This window comes from Manis javanica, chromosome 7 (assembly GCF_040802235.1).
Source record: "Manis javanica isolate MJ-LG chromosome 7, MJ_LKY, whole genome shotgun sequence".
Lineage (NCBI taxonomy): Eukaryota > Metazoa > Chordata > Mammalia > Pholidota > Manidae > Manis > Manis javanica.
The window spans coordinates 106,258,391-106,276,564 of NC_133162.1; positions in this window are offsets into that span (position 1 = coordinate 106,258,391).

The following is an 18,174-nucleotide window of genomic DNA, read 5'->3' on the forward strand; positions in this document are numbered from 1 at the left end:
ACGTGGAGCAACACAATATTTCTTTGTTCTCTTAAAGCTTTTAGACACAGGTGAGTCTGCTTGCAGTCCCCAACACATGCCAGAGAGCTGCTTCTTGGGCAGAGTCAGGGTTTTGAAGAGTCTTTTGAGAGCAGAATCCTATATGAGGTAGAAACATTTTCCTAAAAGAGAATTCAAATGGAACCCTGCCAACATCACTGTGTGCTGTGGGTGGAACACAAGTTTGGACTGTGCATGGCTGAGCCAAATTTCCCTCATTTGGGGGTAGAGGGAGGGGACTGAGGGGTATGCACTGGAAAGCCACAAATAGCCTCTTGGGAGGCGTGAGAAGTGTGACACATCTTCGTTGGTGAGTCACTATCGGGAGATCTGTGCTTCCTAGGCCAGGTCAAATGGAGGTGTTGTTTGTCCCAGTGGGGTGGCCCTGTGGCCTGTGTCCACTTCTCACCTCATTGTAACTTGAGGACCCTTTCTTCCTACATCAGACTGACCTGGAATCACTTTTCACTGTCTAGCCCCTTGCCAGGCTCTGTAATATAGCGCAGCAAAGATGGAGCTTTTGCCTGTCTAGAAGGAGCTGGGGGAAGCTGCTATGCTTGTACTTTCGTGCGTGTAGTTCAGGAGCTACTCAGACTATGTGCCTGGATGTGGGGGCAGAGTCTTGAACAGAAGCAGAAGGGCTCAGCTATTGTTCAGAGCTATTCTGTGTGTGTGGTGGGCTTCTTTCTGAATGTGACTCTGCATTATAGGAGAGTCTTCATGACATATTGCAGGGATAACTTTTCACATGCTCCGTTTTTCGACCGATAAGCCCAGAACAGAAATTAACTAGTTATAATAAATAATATAGAATCTGGTGAATATTTAGGGTCTGGTAATGATGATAAATCAGGTTTGAAATGTTTCTTGAGGAGATCGTGAGATTCTGAGAAATGAAGCCAGGAAGATTGATTAGGACCTATTGCTGTTCAGAAAATCTACTGCAAAATAATACAGGGAGGTATTGCTAGGCTAATAGGAAAGGTGAATACAATCCACCTTGGCCTCTAAAAGCCAAATAGGTATAATCAACAAATGTCATCGTTCTTATGGGAAAATGCATAGGAGAGCAAGAGACACCCCAGAGCACCCAGGTGGTTGTTGATTTGATTGGAGACAGCAAAGAAAGAACATATTAAGCTTTCACTGTGGTCTTTATTTCCTTTGAAGCCTTATTTATATATTCATTCATCATTTATTTATTTGTTTGGTTATTTATCTGTCCAATTTTAAGGCGAGACCTAAATTGAAGAAACAAAGGTTATGTTTTTTAAGGGTTTGTGCCATTATAATTTATTTTTCTTAGGGGTATATAGTTGTTTTTAGCTTTTGGTGTGAAGATTCATATGCTACATTTTGTAAAGCTGCATTGGGTGGGGGTTTATGTTAAATGCTTTAGTGATGCATCATCTCATTTTCCCAAAATCTGCCCTGTGTGTTGGGTGAACTTAGCCATAACATAAGATATCAACCCTTCTGGAAGTTATCTGAGAAGAGAGTAGCCCTAATCCTACAGTATTCTAAAACAAATGCCAGAGAAAACATTGACTGTGAATGGAGGAGGAAATGTAAAGAAGTCACATGGGGAAGAGCTGTAGTTAATAGCAGAGCAGGAATATTTTGTGATATTGTAGGAAGACGACAGGCTTGGATTCACAAATTGGCTGTGTGACCTTGGGCAAGTTATTTAACTCTGCTGAACCTCAAGTTTTACCTGGGTAAAATGGGGGAGAACACATTTGTACCTTACGGGAATTAAAGGAGGAAAAGTGTGTCAGTGCCTAGTACTGAGAGTGGCACCTGGTGGCTCCCTTCTCTTTACTTGGTGGCCTTCTGTCTTCACACATTCATTGTTCAATCCCTTGTGCATAATGATCATTTAATATTTGTTGGTTCTTGTTTAGAGGCACAGAGTCAGAAAGTATTGCCTAGAACCCTAGTGTCAGATGGCTTGCCTCAATGCTGTTCTCTGATCTTTTGTTTGGAATCTAGGGTAAATTATGGGAGCTTGGCTGAGCATCATTCTGCAGGAAGATGTATGGTGTGAGAACATCTTTCCTCTTCTCCCACATGCACATGCACACATAGGCTCAGCATGCCAGGCAGACCTTGGTTAGCATAAGCTCTAGTACCTTCCCTTCTTTCTGCACCCACTCCCCAGAGTGAAGAGAGTTGCTGGTGGAGAACTAGGTTAGAAGTTTTTCTTTCCTCTTTATTTTTCTTAATGTGTGGTATTAATAGAAATGTCAATCCTGTGTAAATAAATTATTTGATTAAAAAGAACATCAGTACACTCAATGGTTAGACTTGCCAAGAAACCCAAAGCAAGCTGGTAATGGTTGTCCTAATTTACTTGAGGATAAATAATGCAGGAAGCTTATTTGTCAGATTCATCCATAGATGAGTTTGAAAGAATTGGATCCCCCAAGGTGAGGAAACACTGAAAGAGGAAAAATATTGCCACAAAACTGGTTTTACTGCCAGAAAAATCTGGAGCTGTATCCATGTTAAAATCACATCACATATCTGTCTTCAACTAGAAAAGGATATTGAAAGTTTAAAGAAAGTTCCCTCTCAGTTTTGGTTCTACGTATCAGCTGCCATGCTGGGTGATCTGTTTAAAGATTGACCCATTAAGGCTAGTGTGCATTAATGAGGTCGTTCCCAGTAGGCCATCCATGAGACTACTTTCTGTCAAACAGTGGAGTCACATAGGAAGTGGATTATCATGAGAAGTAGTCTCATGGGTGAACAGTGGTATTCACTGTAAGGGTTTCTAAAAATATGCATGCTGCCTTCAATTGGCTTCAGATTATGGCTAACTGAGGGTACCAGGGGCATTTTATAACAATAAATATGCAGTTAAGATATCCCTCTGTGCCTGAAAGGGGATGAAATAGACAACTGTCTTTGGAATGTGAATCAGCACATCACAGTCCTAGAATATTTCTGCTGGCTGCTACTTTGAGGTGTAAAAAGGATGAAACTTTGATCACCCGTCAACATTAGAGCAGCTTCATTGATTAGTTCAGCACTGTCCTGATGGAAGACCATCACAGAATATCATCTTCTTCCCTCCCTCCATTCCTTGCTCCCTTCCTTTCTATAAATTATCTGTATATACACACATACACATATATATGTATATATACACACACACATATATATATACATACATATATTGTACACATAAGTGTACATGTGTCTTTTTGACATTTGAAAACTGATCCTGTGACCAATTAGATATTAGAAGACTAAGAAGAGTCGTTTAAGATACCAATGATTTTTCTGGATGTTCTCCACTGTCAAAGAGCAATGAAAGGGGACAAACCGTAAAGTGTCTGTTCTTTGATTTTCATATATATGGTCTCTGGGTCACCTCTGGATAGGAGAGTCAGATGGCAGTTTGGGGGACAGAGACAGTCAAATTCTAAAGCATTCCTGAAGAATTGAAGGACCTCAATCTAGGAGATAGGCAGTTTTTTAATGCCAAGAAGACATCTAGAGTTTGTTTCAAAGTAAGTGAGTACTGTAGGCCCTTTGAGACTTAACCTTACCTTGATTTGGGTCAGTAGTTCTTAAGGTGTGATCCACTCCTTCAAAACTGGAAGAGGTAGCTCTTTCACCTAATAAACAGAAACAAACAAACAAACAGAGAAAATCAGGCAAAATGAGGAGACAGAGTAATAGGTTCCAAATGAAAGAACAAGACAAAATTTCAGAAAAATGCCTTAATGAAATGGAGATAAATAATCTATCTGATAAAGAGTTCAAAGTAATGGTCATAAAGATGTTTACCAAACTAGGGAGAAGAATGGATGAACACAGTGAGAACTTCAACAAAGTGATAGAAAATGTAGGAGGAAAGCACCAAACAGAAATTACAGAGCTGAAGAATAAAATAATTGAACTGAAGAATACACTAAAGGAGTCAACAGCAAACTGGATGAAGGCAGAAGTATAATCAGCAAGCTGGAAGATAAAGCAATGGAACTCACCCAGGCAGAGCAGCAAAAGGAAAAAGGAGTTTAAAAAGCAAAGGTATCTTAAGGGACCTATAGGACAACAGAAAGTAAAATAATATTTACATTATTAGTCCCAGAAAGAGAAGAGAGAAAAAGGGACAAAAAACTTATTTGAAGAAATAATGGGTAAAAACGTCCATAATATGGAGAAGGATGAAGGACACAGACATAGAGGTCCAGAAAGCCCAGAGAGTTCCAAATAAGATGAACCCAAAGACATCCACACCATGAACATTATAATCAAATGTTAAAGAGAGAATCTTAAGAGCAACAAGAGAAAAACAAATTGTTATATACAAGGAAACCCTATGAGGCTATTAGCAAATTTTTCAGCAGAAACTTTGCAGGCCAGACGAGAGTGGCATGACATATTTAAAGTGCTGAAAAGAAAAAAAAAAAAAAAACTACTAACCAAGAATACTCTACTTGGCAAAGTATTCATTCAGAATGGAAGGAGAGATAAAGAGTTTTTCAGGAAAGCAAAATTTTAAGAAGTTCATTACCACTAAAGTTACCTTATAAGAAATGTTGAAAGGACTTCTTTAAGCTGTAAAGAAATCATACTAATTCATGACAAAACATATGAAAGTAAAAATCTTATTGGAAAGGTAAATGTATAGTAAAGTAGTCGATTAATCACATATAAAGCTACTATGAAGGTTAAAAGACAAAAGTACTAGAATGAACTAAAACTGTAATAATTAGTTAAGGGATACACAAAATGTGAAGATGTAAAATGTGACCCCAATAATATAAAATGTGAGAGGCAGAGTAAAAATTGAGTTTTGGAATGTATTCAAATTTAAGTTGCTATCAATTTAAAATAGACTGTTAGAAATATGTGTAGAGGATGTTATATGTGAACCTCATGGTAACAAAGCAAAACCCTACAGTAAATACACACATGCAAAAAATGAGAAAGAATCTAAATGCAACACTAAAAAAGTTATCAAACCATAGGGAAGAAAGAAAGAGAAGAAGAAAGGAACAGAGAAGAACTATAAAAACAACTAGAAAACAATGAACAAAATGGGACCTATTAATAATTACTTTAAATGTAAATGGATTTATTCTCCAAAAGAATGCATAAAAATACAAGGCTCATTTATATGCTGTCTCAAAAGACTCACTCCAAAAGTAAAGATACACACAGACTGAAAGTGAAGGCACAAAAAAAGATATTCGATGCAAATGAAAGTGAAAAGAAACTTGGTGTGGCTATACTCATATCAGACAAAATAAACTTTAAATCAAAGACTGTAATAAAAGACAAGGGCATTACATAAGGTAAAGGGGTCAATATAAATATACATGTTTATAAATATGTGTGTACCCAACATAGAAGCACCAAAATATATGAAGTAAATATTAACAGACCTAAAAGAAATATTCAGCAATATAATAATAATAGGGGACTTTAACAACCCACTTACATCAATGGGTAAGACATCCAGACAGAAAACATTTCTGATAAGGAAACATTGGCCTTAAATGACACATTAGACTAGATGGACATAATAGATATGTATAGAATATTCCATCCAAAGGCAACAGAATACACATTCTTTTAAAATATGCATGAACATTCCCTAGGGTATATCACGTTAGTCCACAAAACAAGTCTCAGTAAATTCAAGGTGATTGAAATCATACCAGCCATCTTGTCTGACCACAATAGCATAAAACTAGAAATCAGTTACAAAAAATGTGGAATTAAACAACATGCTACTGAGCAACCACTGGGTCATAGGAGAAATCAAAGGAGAAAAGAAAAAACACCTAGAGACAAATGAAAACAGAAATATAACACAGCAAAATCTGTATGATTCAGCAAAAGTGGCTGTAAAAGTGAAGTTTATAGCTATACAGGCCTGCCTGAAGAAACAAGAAAATTCTCAAATATTACACTTAAAGGAACTAGAGAAAGAAGAACAAACAAAACCCAAAGTTAGTGGAAGGAAATGAAGATCAACATAGAAGTAAATAAAATATAGATTAAAAAGGCAATAGAAAATAAAGATCAGCATAGAAATAAATGAAATAGATACTAAAAAGGCAATAGAAAAGATCAATGAAACTAAGAGAAGGTTCTTTGAAAAATAACTTGACAAACCTTTAGCTAGACTCACCAAGAAAAAAAAGAAGGTTCAAATAAATAAACTCAGAAATGAAGAAGTTATAATTGCTAACACAGAAATGCAAAGGATTGTGAGACTATAATTATATGCAAACACATTGGGCAACCCAGAAGAAATAGATAAAGTTGTAAAAACATACAATCTTCCAAGACTGAATCACGAAGAAAAAGAAAATATGAATAGACTGATTACTAGTAAGGAGGTTGAACTGGTAATAAAAAAAACCTCCCAACAAACAAAAGGCCAGGACCCGAAGGCTTACTGGTAAATTCTACCACACATTCAAAAATTTAATAGGTATCCTTGTCAAACTCTTTCAAAAAGAGAAGGGAATGCTTCCAAACTCATTTTACTAGGCCAGCATTCCCCTAATATCAAAACCAGACAAGGACACCGCAAGGAAAGAATATTACAGCCCAGTGTTCCCAATGAAGCGTAGTAACAAAAATCTTCCACAGACTATTAGTAAACCAAATTCAGCAATATATTGAAAGTATCATATACCATGATTAAGTGGGATTTATTCCAGGGATGCAAGGATGATTTAATAGCTGCAAATCTATCAATGTGATACACCACATTAACAAAATGAAAGGTAAAAATCATGTGATCATCTCAATAGATGCAGGAAAAACAATTGATAAAATTCAATATCCATTTTTAATTAAAAAGTCTCAAAAAACGTGTACAGAGTGAGTGTATTTCAACATAATGAAGGCCTTATATGACAAACCCACAGTTAATCCATGTTCAATATGACAAGCTGAAAGCTTTTCCTCTAAGATTAGAAACAAGATAAGGATGCCTACTCTTGTCAGTTTTAAAGCATAGTATTGGAAGTCGTAGGCACGGCAATGAGGAAAGACAAAGAAGTAAAAGGCATCCAAATTGGAAAAGAAGAAGTAAAATTGTCACTATTTGCAGATGACATGATACTACACACACACACACACACACACACACACACACACACATACATATAAAGCCCCCAAAGACTCCACCAAAAAAACTGTTAGAACAAATAAACACATTTGGTAAAAATTGGAGGAGAAAATATCAATATACAATCTCATTTACAATTGTATCAAAAAGACTAAAACACATAGGAATACATTTAATCAAGGAGGTGAAAGACCTGTATATTGAAAGCTATAAGACAGTAGGAAAGAAACTGAAGAAGACACAAATAAATGGAAAGATATTTAAAATATTGGAAGAATTAATATTATTAAAATGTCCATACTCCCAAAAGCAGTCTACAGAATTAGTGCAATTCCTATCAGAATACCAAAATACTGATGATATTTTTCACAGAAGTAGAACAAATATTTCTAAAGTTTGTTTCTATCACAAAGAGCCCAAATAGCCAAAAAAAAAAAAAGAAAAAAGAACAGAGAGTAAAACTGGAGGTCACACTCCCTAATTTTTTCCCCTTTTTTAGTGTATAATTCTTCAAGTTTTGACTAACATATACATTTGTGTGCATAGTCCCATCACAATAAAGAATAGTTTCATTAACCCCCCCCGCCCACCGTGCTCCGCCATGCCTCAGGCCAATATTTAGAGGAACCTGTACTCCCCAGTCTCTGCAGATCACACTCCCTGATTCCAACCTATCCTATGAAGCTATAGTAATCAAAACAGTATGGTATTAGCACAAAAACAAATAGATCAGTGGAACAGAACAGAGAGCCCAGAAATAAATCTATGCATATATGGTCAATTAATTTATGACAAAGAAAAAGACAATAATATGCAATGGGGAAAGGATGGTCTCTTCAATCAGTGGTGTTGGGAAAACAGAACAGCCACAAACATAAAAATGAAACTGGACCACTATTTTATACCATATATGAAAGTTAATGGAAAATAGATTAAAGACTTGAATGTAAAACCTGAAACCATGGAACTCCTAGAACATAGATGGAAATATCCTTGACATGAGTGTTAGTTACGTTTTTTTCAGATCTGACTCCAAGAAAGGCAAAGACAACAAAAGCAAAAATAAATGTGACTATGTCAAACTAAAAGCTTCTGCACAGCAAAGGAAACCATCAAAAAAATGAGTTGGCAACCTACTGAATGGGAGAAGATGTAAGCCAATTGCATATCTAATAAGGGGTTAATGTCCACAATATATTACATATCTATTAAATGCAAAATGTGTTGAATATAAAGTAGAACTATTTTTTTAATTAAAAATGGGTGGAATATCTGAAGAGACACTTTTCCAAGGAAGACATACAGATGGCCTACAGGCTCTGAAAAGGTGTTCAATACCACTAATCATCAAGGAAGTGCAAGTTACAACCACAATGAGGAGATGTCACCCCATACCAGTCAGAACGGCTGTTATCAAAAAGGCAAGAAGTAACAAGTGTTGGTAGAGCTGTGGAAAAAAGGGAATCCTCATGTGCTGTTGATGGGAATGCAAACTGGTGCAACCACTATGGAAGGTACTATGGGGAGGTTCCTCAAAAAATTCAAAATTGTATTACCATATGATCCAGCAACCCCACATCTGGGTATTTATCCAAAGAAAATAAAACATTAATTTGAAAAGACATATGTATCCCTATGATCATTACAACATTATTTATAGTAGCCTAGATATGGAAACCCTATTATCCTTTGATAAATGAATGGATAAAGATGTGGTATAGCCATAAAATAGTATACTACTCAACCTTAAAAAGAATAAAATCTTGCCATTTGTGGCAGCAAGGATGGACCTCGATGGTATTATGCTAAGTGAAGTAAGTCAGAGAAAGATAAATCTTGCATGATTTAACTCATATTTGGAATCTAAAACACAAAACAAATAAAACAATACCCGAACTTGTCACTACGGAGAACAGAGTGGTGATTGCCAGAGAGAAGGGGAGCACCAAATCAATGAAGGGGATCAAGAAGTACAAACTTCCAGCTATAAAATAAATAAGTTCTGGGATGTAATGTACAGTATGGAGAATACAGTCAGTAATGTATTAACTTTGTATGTTGACAGATGGTAACGAGATGTACTGTCATCTGTTCGTAACACATACAAATGTAGAATCACTGTTGTACATGTGTACCTAAAACAATATTTTATGTCAACTGTACTTCAATTTAAAAAAGGAAAAACAGAAAAAAATGGGGTCTGCCCCAGCTCTGTGTGCTCTAAAATTCCATATCCCTCAGCATTTAAAAAGCTGTACATAAACGTTCATAGCAACCTCATTCATAATAGCTCCAAACTAAAAATGACTCAAATATCCTTCAATTAACCATCTAATCCTTAAAAGGCTAAATTATAGTTCATCCATACTACTTAGCAGAATCTACTCAGCAATAAAAGATAAAAACCAAGCTATTGATAGATGCAATAGCTTGAATGAGTAGCCAAGGCATATTGAGTAAAAAAAGCTAATCTCAAGAAGCTGTATACTGTATAATTCCATTCATATAACATAAATGACAAAAGTTAGAAATGGAAAACAGATTTAGTGGTTGCCAGGTGTTGGGGTAGCAGGGGAGAGGTGGATGTGATCATAAAATTTGGCAACATGAGGGATCCTTTGGTATTGCAACAATACATTCTCTTTACTGTTGTGTTGGTTACATGAACCTACACAGGTAATGAAATATTATAGAACTTAATAGATACACATGCAAGTGAATACAAGTAAAATGGCAATCTGAATAGGGCTGGTGTATTGTATAAATGTCAATATCTTGATTATGATAGTATAGTATAGGTTTGCAAAATGTTAACATTGGGGGAAACTGGGAAAAGGATAAAAGGGTCTCTCTAGGGTTATTTCTTTTTTATTAAAGTGTCATTGATCTACAGTCTTATGAAGGTTTCACACGAACAACATTGTTGTTTCAATATTCATCCATATTATCAAGTACTCACCCCCACATTGTAGTCATTGTCTATCAGTGCAGTAAGATGCTATAGAGTCTTTACTTGTCTTCTCCATGCTCTACTGCCTTCACCATGACCTACCTATATTGTGATTGCAAATTATAGTGTCCCTTGATTCCCTTCTCCAACCACCCTCCCCAATCCCTTCCCTTTGGTAATCACTAGTCCCTTGTCAGAGTCTGTGACTCTGCTGCTATTTTGTTCCTTCAGTTTTGCTTTATTTTTATACTACACAAATGAGTGAAATCATTTGATACTTGTTCTTCTGCATCTGGCTTATTTCAATGATCATAATACCCTCTAGGTCCATCTATGTTGTTGCAAATGATAGGATTTCTTTTATTTTTATGGTTGAATAATATTCCATTGTCTATATATACCACTTCTTCTTATCCATTTATCTATTGATGGATGCTTAGGTTGCTTCCATATCTTGGCTATTGTAAACAGTGCTGTGATAAACATAGGGGATACATATGTTTTTTTGAATCAGGGATCTTGTTTCCTTTGGGTAAATTCCTATGAGTAGAATTATTAGGTCAAATGGTATTTCTATTTTTTTGAGGACCCTCCATATTGCTTTCCATAATGTTTGAACTAATTTGCATTCTCACTAGCAGTGTAGGAGGGTTCCCCTTTCTTCTCATCCTCACCAGCATTTGTTGTTTCTTTCTTTTGGGTGTTTGCCATCCTAACTGGTGTAAAGTGATATCTCATTGTGGTTTTAATTTGCATTTCCCTGATAGTTAGTGATGTGGAGCATCTTTTCATGTGCCTGTTGGCCATCTGAATTTCTTCTTTGGAGAAGTGTCTGTTCATATCCTCTGCCATTTTTTAATAGGGTTATTTGCTTTTCAGGTGTTGAGGCATGTGAGTTCTTTATATATTTTGGATGTTAACCCCTTGTCGGATATGTTGTTTATGAAAATATTCTCCCATACTGTAGGATGCCATTTTGTTTTACTGATGGTGTCCTTTGCTGTACAGGAGCTTTTTCACTTGATGTAGTACCATTTGTTCATTTTTGCTTTTGTTTCCCTTGTCCAAGGGGATATGTTCATGAAAAAGTGGCTCATGTTTATATTCAAGAGCGTTTTGCCTATGTTTTCTTCTAGGAGTTTTATGGTTTCATGACTTACATTCAAGTCTTTGATCCATTTTGAGTTTACTTTGTGTATGGAGTTAGACAATAATCCAGTTTCATTGTCTTACATATAGCTGTCCAGTTTTGCCAAAACCATTTGTTGAAGAGACTGACTTTTCCCCATTGTATATTAACTGGCCATATATGCTTGGGTTTATATCTGGTTTGTCTATTCTGTTCCATTGATCTATGGGTCTGTTCTTGTGCCAGCACCAAATTGTCTTGATTACTGTGGCTTTGTAGTAGAGCTTGAAGTTGGGGAGCATAATCCCCCCAGCTTTGTTTTTCCTTCTCAGGATTGCTTTGGCTATTTGGGGTCTTTTGTGGTTCCATGTGGATTTTACAACTGTTTGTTCTAGTTTGTTGAAGAACTCTGTTGGTATTTTGATAGGGATTGAATTGAATCTGTAGATTGCTTTAGGCAGGATGGCCATTTTGACAATATTGGTTCTTCCTATCCATGATCATGAGATATATTTCCATTTATTGGTGTCTTCTTTAATTTCTTTCATGAGTGTCTTATAGTTTTCATAGTATAGTTCTTTCACTTCCTTGGTTAGTTTTATTCCTAGGTATTTTATTCTCTTTGATGCAATTTCAAATTCTGCATTATGTCTTATAACTGCATGTGAATCCACAATTATCTCAACAAACATTTTTATTAATAATATAGAGCCTGGACTTCACCTTTGTCACCTCATCTTTGCTGTCCCTCACTCATTCAGAATAGATATTTTTTAAGTCACCTTTCTTATTTCTTCCTCTACAACCTCTCTGTGTAGTAGGTCTTGGTTTTGGCTAAGTCACTTTCCTCTTTTTACAGAAATTGTTCTCTTCAGGTGACTGCCAATCTTGAGTAAGAATTTTGGACACAGAAAACCCAGAAAGCTGAGACATGAAGTTTCATGGGTGGTAAGTGAGAACCAGCCTCTACTTACCGCAGGGCCACATCCTGCAGCTGCAGTAAATCAAGAGCAAAAGCAGTACTCCAAAAGCACACCGCTATATAGCTCTCCCTTACTGCCCACTGAATATGCTGCTCACATATGGTAGACTTGTTCATACTGTAGCATCATCACATCAGGTAGCTCTGTGGTTGGTGGTATAGTTAGATCAAGAAATTAAAGGCCAGTGGCACTCTGTCCTGTTCATTTGTATCCCCCTAGTATGCATGTCCAATGAGCATTCATTGAATGAACAAGTGAATGCTGAGCATGGCTTTATTACTCTCCAGCTCCACTTGGAGGAGGAAGAAAGTGGTTCTCTGAGAAATGTTAAGTGGCTCCTCTTGTTCAGATTTATTTCTCGACTGAAATCGGTACATCATGATATTGTTTATTTTTTCCCCTGATTTGCATTTTGAAGAGTGTGTTCTGGTTGAGCACTTCTAAAAAAAAGTTAAGAGGAATACTGGGTTAGAAATTTCATGAAAACAGTGAATTTAGCAATTTGAATGAGGACGGTTGTCCCCTGGCTTTTGAATATTGGGAAAACAAAACTGGAGCAGGAGCCCTTGTTTAGCTGGCAGCCTCACCATTCTTCTCAGGTCCACTGTGCACCTGCCATGCCCCCAGTTTTTGAGCTGTCTTTCCAGGGAACTGACTTAGCCAAGATGTTTTTCAAATTCTTCTGATTGATGGATTGGAGTTGCCCCTCATCTCAGCTTCTCTGTAAAGTTAACTCTGTAGAAAATTGCTTCATTCCTTCACGGTTTCAAAAGTTTCACTTCATGAGTTCGTGAACAAAAAGCCTTTGAGTGAAGAATATTATTAGCAGAGGTATCAAATGGAATATTATATAGAAGAGGGAAGGTTGAGTTTGAGGGGCCAAAGGATGAGTGATCCGAATATCAGAGTTAGATCAGTGGCAGGGTTAGCCCTGTATCTTCTCTGTGAGCAACCAGCATAACCAGGCTAAGTTTTGGCCTCAATAGAAGATTAGGCCACTGGGATTTCTTACCTTGATTATCACTAGGACTATTGGTACTGTGGGCTAATTGGTTTTGAGGGACCAACCTCTAGCTTAAAAGGTGCCCTTGTGTGTGTGTGGGATATGCTTGTTTGCCTTCTGGATTTATGTAGATAGGGCACTTAATGGTGAAAAATCTTAATAGTATTGTGGGATGGTGATGATGGTAGAGACTATGGGTGAAGTGTTAGGAACCAAAGTACCAGATATGCACAGTGGGCAGTTGGTGGACTGTGGTACCCAGTGGGGTTGAGGAAAGGAAAGTAGGTTGCCTGTAAGGAAACATTACCGACCAAATTGACACTTATGTCTCACATACACATGTATGTCTTTTAAAATCCTCGTGTCCAGAATAACTGGAATAGGAATTTGAGGCTTCTGCAGTCTCTTTTGAAATGCCAAAGGATGGACTGTGGAGAAGGGAGCAAATCTGGCCAGAACACCTTGCTCTTTGCTGTCTGTAAACACCCACAGTGTTTCTCTGAGATTTAGCCTAAAGAAGTTCTTCTGTCCCCAGTCTCTCTTTCTTGATCAGCTCTTCCCTGTGTATATTAGTGTATCCTCTCTGCTTCTTTGGGCAAGTCGGCTGCAAACCCCCACCATAACTGATTACTGGGGATCTGCACTTCAGAAGAGAGCACAGCAACTTAGAATCCAATCGTTCCTCTCTGGAAGGTGCATGGGCTAGGATCTAAGACAGGGAGGAAAGACTGTAGCTTGGGTAATTTAAAATGTTTTATTATATCCTTGTGACACATGCTTTGTTGTATCTCAAGTGTTGTGTAAAGCAGTGTTATGATCAACATGATATTAATCTGTTTAGGTCACTGAATTCATAGGAGCTTTTCATCATTTACACTTTCCTAATCCATAGGTATTAAAAGGATAACTACTGTCTAGGAGACTGTGAAATTTTTAGATATTAAAACAGGGTTCTTGTACTCAAAAGAAGTGGAGGAATCTCTAGGTTGAAAACTGCTTCCCTGCCTTTGATAACTGTTTCAAGTGTGTTTTGGTGCTTTAAGAAAATGTTTTGAGCTTTAGTTTTTCTAATTTAGCTTACCCGATACAGGGGTCAACAATCTCACACTGGTATATTTGCAACAGAAAAGGATTGATTAATTGAAATAAAATCTTTCATGGAATAGTGGTTCTAGGCAATGATTATCAATGGCTACCACAGATACTAGACAAAAGTTCGTGTGGAAACTTTTTAGTGGGTGGATCAGACTGCATCACCTGAACCCACTGATTTCACAAAAAATGGGATAACTAGGCATTCTCTGCCTCCTGATGTGATACACACGATAGGAAGTCACAGCATTATCTATTGCATCTTGTTGCTAAAACTTACTTTACCTAGATTTAATCAAGTCTCTAGATCCAACTACTAGTTACAGAAATTACAGAGGCAAGGGGAACATATTAGAGGACATCAAAGATACATTCAGCCACTGGACAAATAACTAATTTTCTTCAACAAATAAATGGAGAAAGAAGGGAGAGAAAACTGTTTTGGATTAAAGGAGACGTAGATTAATCAAACAAATGCTATTTGTGGACTATGTTTGGATCCTGATTTGAACAAATTTAACAAATACATTTTTGAGACAGTCATGGAAAAATAAGGCAGGTTATAGGTCATAATAGGAACTTCTTGTTAATTTTGGTGGGTGAGATCAAGGCATTGTGGTGAGTTCAAAAAAAGTCACAGTCACTAAGAAATATAAGTATTTATGGGTGAAATGGTAGGAGATCTAGGGTTGGCTTTGAAATACAAGAAGAAAAAGACAGAGAGCAGAGATGAAATAAAAAATGGCAGACTTGTTGGTAATTATTGAAGCTGGAGATAGTTACTTGGGGTTCATATTCTGTTCTTTCTACTTTATATATCTGAAAATTTCCATAATAAATATTCAAGGTAAAACTTGAAACACATTCTGTTTTTATTGAAGGCTCCAGAGAAATGAAACAGAGGACCCAGGATCCAGAGGAGGTGATATTTTCTAGTCAGATGGGGGTAACATGGGCAGGACAGTGTTAATTTAACTAAGGGTTGCTGGATGTTTTGCTCTGAATATTTGTGTCCCCGCCCCAGATTCACACGTTGAATCCTAATGTCCAAAGAGATGGAATTAGAGAGTGGCGACCTGGGGATCAGACGATTAGGTGATGAGAGTGAGCCCTCAAGAACGGAATTAGTGCTCTTAAGAAGAGAGACTCCAGAGAGCTCCCCAGCCCCATTCCTCCATATGAAGATACAATGAACAATCTGTGACCCAAAGAAAGCCCTCAGTTGCCCATGCTGGGTACCCTCATCTCAGACTTCCAGACTCCAGAACTCTGAGAAATTAATACTTGTTCTTTATGAGCTGCCCAGCCTGTAGTATTTTGTATTAGTGGACAGAATGGACTAATATATTGGGCCATGTTTATTTCTAACGTGTTTCCCTTTTCTGCTAAATGTGAGACCAGGGACTATGTCTTAGCTATTGACCTATTCTTAGTGCCTGCCAGAAAGGTTGGGTGCTTAGTAAGTGTTGACTTGATGAATTAATTGAATTTCAATTAATTGGCACCAACTTTCTGCATGAGTGACTTAGTTAAGACTTGAGCAAATAACCAATGCAATGAGTAAGTTGATCTAAACAAATCCTTCATCTTGAAGAGATGACCACTATTATTTGTCAGGAACATTATACCAAATATATACATTATACCAAATATATACAAATCATCTTTATTATAGTTCGGCACTGGGCTGTTTTGGAGATGGAGTCACTGTACCTGCTTTTCAGCCTCATGAATCCTCATTATCATCTCCCAGGCTGTAACAAACAAGCATAATGCTAAAAATACTACTTTTTTAGGGGTAGAATTACAGGCATGGAGACACAAGATTACTTGCAAATGAGGAAACAAAAGTGGCTTATATAAAATTACTTCCTATCAGGTGTAATACACATGTGCAATAAGTTGTTATTAAGGACCTTTGAGGCAGGCCACATTGAGATATGGAGACAACTAAAGGAGGTTTTAAGTAAAAAATCAAAAAACAGAAAACCAAAGAGAGAGAGTGAGAATAAAGATGAATGTAAAGAAAAGAGGAAAATGAAAAACGGAGAAAACAAAGAGGAGCAGGTATGACGAAAACTCCCTGCCATTCTGTGGCAGGAGTGAAAGCAAATCTAATGACTTTTTCTGCTTTCAGTTTTAAAAATAAGACACATTTCTCAGATATGAAATGTGGTCCATTACCTGCCAATGGTGTTCTCAGTTGTCTCCAGGCAGCAAATACATGCTGTAAAAAAACTTCAAACTCCCCACCTCCTCCTCTTTAGGGGTGGCACAAATCTAGCCTGTTGGGAAAATTGGTTCTTGATGACAGTTTTTCTGCCCTAGCTAGAGAAATTCATTGACAAGTGTGATGTGTGTGCGCACATGTGTGTACGCTGTGGTTCACAGATTTTATGATAAACACTTTTGTTTTTTTACATTTCAATATCTCTGAAATCAAGGTGTGTGTCAGGATTTAATGGGAAGTACTTTTTTTTTCTCTTTCTTGATGGCTCACAAAATATTATTGCATATTAATATCAGCCATATCACAGCTTGTAAATTTGATTTATTTAGGGTGGGACATGGCTGGAGAAGGAGGAAGAGGACAGAAGTGGGAGAAAATGTGATGCCTTGTGTAATGGCATAATTTTAAAAAAGTTTTTTTTTTCTTCCATTCCTATTAGTTTGTATGACCATGTGGGAAGAAAAAATGTCATTTATTTATATTCTTTGGGTGAATCCATGAAAACTGTTGAACTCTTGCTTCTAAATTCTCCTTTACTCTTTTTTCCTACTCCTTCTCCACTCATCACATACTTATGATTTTGGCTTGGTGCACGCACCACATTTGCAACTTTCCAGAGTGCACGTGACTTAGATCAACTGTTGGTTCAAGAAGGAGGCATGACAAGATCTGAGAACAGCACCGTCTGAGAACAGTACCAAAGGTGGGGCACAGAGGCCCCTTAATACCTTAGAGAATTACACTTCTGCTAAGTCCAAACACATTGATGTGTGCCCAACCTGTGCTGCTTTTATTTTCCTTTTATGGTTTCCTGGGCACAAGCTCATGCTAGGTGCTAAGCAACTTCCTAATTCAGCTCAGCAACTGTGAAATAAAGGGGCTTTTATTGTCTCCCATTGCAGGGAATTACTTCTAAGCCTTTGGAGCAATTCTCTTTGTTCCTTTCTGCAGCTGTAGGTCCTGAGGAGGTGAAGACATTAACTGTCATGGGCTCAGTTGGCATGTCATCCATCACACAGAGGAAGAGTAAGTGCAGCTGGAAACCCAGCGCCTGGCATCCTCAGGTCGGGAGCCTTGAATGTTGAATTTTCAAGCAGAATCAGGCGTCTTTTAAACTCATTTTGATTTTGTGATACAACTGAACTCAGATGAGTAGGTGATAGACTGTGGTGCTGGTTGCGTTATCAAGATAGTTTGGCTAAAAGTAATGGGGGAAAGAGCAAAGGTGTCCTCCAGGATATTGGCTACTGACAATCAGGTCATGAGTTTGGATAGTAGGTAATAGAGACAAAGCAGTAGCATACAGTCTCTGGCTGTATCTATCACCCAAACAATGAGCAAAAATTCAGCAAAACATATTCGTCGAGTCAATTGAGCCAAGTTATTGTAGGCAAAATTTGAGAGTTCTGGGCATACTCATTGCAGACAGCAGAAAGCTGCTGATGTTCACTTGTGTCCTGTGAAAATGTTTAAGCATCCATATAGTTAACGGTTTCATCAGATCCCATCTTTCCTTGCCAGAAGCCAGTCAAAATGTCACCTCCGTTTTGGAGAGATTTCATCTTTGACAGAAACATAATTTCACTTATCCAGGGAGAGAAATGTTGACACTGACAAGAAGATAGTACTTTTTACCTTCAAAA